The sequence below is a fragment of the Arachis duranensis genome, chromosome 1 (assembly GCF_000817695.3).
Source record: "Arachis duranensis cultivar V14167 chromosome 1, aradu.V14167.gnm2.J7QH, whole genome shotgun sequence".
In the NCBI taxonomy this organism is placed as follows: Eukaryota; Viridiplantae; Streptophyta; class Magnoliopsida; order Fabales; family Fabaceae; genus Arachis; species Arachis duranensis.
The window spans coordinates 35,885,336-35,887,770 of record NC_029772.3 but is presented as its reverse complement, the minus strand read 5'-3'; the positions used below and the strand labels follow the sequence as shown (position 1 = coordinate 35,887,770).

At 30.5% G+C, this 2,435-nt stretch overlaps 1 non-coding gene across 1 annotated transcript; it reads left to right on the top strand.

Moving 5' to 3' along the window:
- Positions 1-393: 393 nt before the first annotated feature.
- On the top strand, positions 394-497 carry LOC127742894 (small nucleolar RNA R71). The gene has a single exon (XR_008004251.1). It is a non-coding gene; the product is annotated as a small nucleolar RNA R71 (small nucleolar RNA).
- The last annotated feature ends 1,938 nt before the right edge of the window (positions 498-2,435 follow it).

Here is a 2,435-nt window from a genome sequence, read left to right as displayed (position 1 = left end):
TCACCCATGTAATTAACCTCTGCCATGGTAGGGTTCTCAAGATCATAAGCTTCTTCAGAAGTTGCCTCTTTAGTACTGTTGGATGCATGTTCCCATCCATTCAGACTTTGAGAGATCATGTTGACTTGTTGAGTCAACACTTTGTTCTGAGCCAATATGGCATTCAGAGCATCAATTTCAAGAACTCCTTTCTTTTGAGGTATTCTATTATTTACGGAATTCCTCTCAGAAGTGTACATGAATTGGTTGTTTGCAACTATGTCAATGAGTTCTTGAGCCTCTTCAGGCGTTTTCTTTAGGTGAATAGATCCACCTACAGAATGGTCCAATGACATTTTCGAAAATTCAGACAGGCCATAATAGAATATATCTAATATGGTCCATTCTGAAAACATGTCAGGTGGACATCTTTTGGTCAGCTGCTTGTATCTTTCCCAAGCTTCATAGAAGGATTCACCATCTTTTTATTTGAAGGTTTGAACATCCACTCTAAGCTTGCTCAGCTTTTGAGGAGGAAAGAATTTATCCAAGAAGGCAGTGACCAGCTTATCCCAGGAGTCCAGGCTATCCTTGGGTTGTGAATCTAACCATATTCTAGCTCTGTCTCTTACAGCAAAAGGGAAAAGCATGAGTCTGTAGACTTCACGATCAACTCCATTCGTCTTTACAGTCTCACAAATCTGCAAGAACTCAGTTAAAAACTGGTAAGGATCTTCAGATGGAAGTCCATAAAACTTGCAGTTTTGTTGCATTAAGGCAACTAGCTGAGGTTTCAGCTCAAAGTTGTTGGCTCCAATGGCAGGAATGGAGATGCTTCTTCCATCAAATTTGGATGTTGGCTTTGTGAAGTCACCAAGCATTCTCCTTGCATATTATTATTTTCGGCTGCCATCTCTTTCTCTTGTTCGAAAATTTCTGAAAGGTTGTTTCTGGATTGTTGTAATTTAGTTTCTCTTAGTTTCCTTTTCAGAGTCCTTTCAGGTTCAGGATCAATTTCAACAAGAGTGCCTTTTTCTCTGTTCCTGCTCATATGAAAGAGAAGAGAACAAGAAAAGAAGAGGAATCCTCTATGTTACAGTAAAGAGGATCCTTATTATTAGTAGAAGAAGAAAGGGGAGAAGAGTAAAGAAGAATGGGTTCGGATATTTAGATGGAGAGAGGTGAAGAGAAGTGTTAGTAAATAATTAATTAAATAGAATAAGAAAAGAGAGGGAGAATTCGAAAATAATTTTAAAAAGGTGTTAGTAATTTTCGAAAATTAGAGATAAGATAAGATTAAAATTAAAATTTAAAACAAAAAAAGAATTTTTGAAAAAGAGATGAGATATTTTCAAAAATTAGAGAGATAAAAGTAGTTAGGTGGTTTTGAAAAAGATAAGAAACAACACAAAGTCAAAGAGTTAGTTGAAAAAGATATTAAAGTCAAATTTGAAAAGATAATAAGATAAGAAGTTAGATAAGATATTTTAAAATCAAATTTTTGAAAAAGATAAAATTTTGAAAAAGATATGACAAAAAGATAAGATAAGAAAATGTGATAAAAAGATATGTTTGAAAAAGATTTAATTTTTTAAAATTAAAATTAATTACTTAACTAACAAGTAACTACAAGATATGATTCTAGAATTTAAAGATTGAACCTTTCTTAACAAGAAAGTAACAAACTTCAAATTTTTGAATCAATCACTTTAATTGTTAGCTAATTTTCGAAAATTTGATATAAAGATAAGAAAAATATTTTGAAAATATTTTGAAAAAGATTTTTGAAATTTTCGAAAAAGAGGAAAAATTGGGGAAGATATGATTTTTGAAAAAGATTTTGAAAAGATAAGATTTTTAAATTTTGAAAATTTGACTTGACTTGTAAGAAATAACTAATTTTAAAAATTTTTGACTAAGTCAACTCAAATTTTCGAAAATTATGAGAAAAATAAGGAAAATATATTTTTTTTTTATTTTTGAAATTTTAAAGATGAGAGAGAAAAACACAAACATGACCCAAAACATGAAAATTTTGGATCAAAACACTTAATGCATGCAAGAACACTATGAATGTCAAGATGAACACCAAGAACACTGTGAAGATCATGATGAACATCAAGAACATATTTTTGAAAAATTTTTGATGCAAAAAAAACATGCAAGACACCAAACTTAGAAATCTTTAATGCATGGACTCTAACAAACGAAAAATGTATATGAAAAACAACAAACAACACAAAACAAGAAAACATCAAGATCAAACAAGAAGACTTGTCAAGAACATCTTGAAGATCATGAAGAACACTATGAATGCATGGAATTTTCGAAAAATGCAAGAAAAATTTTTAAAGCATGCAATTGACACCAAACTTAAAAATTGACTCAAGACTTAAACAAGAAACACAAAATTTTTTTTGATTTTTATGATTTTCTAATTTTTTTGTATTTTTATT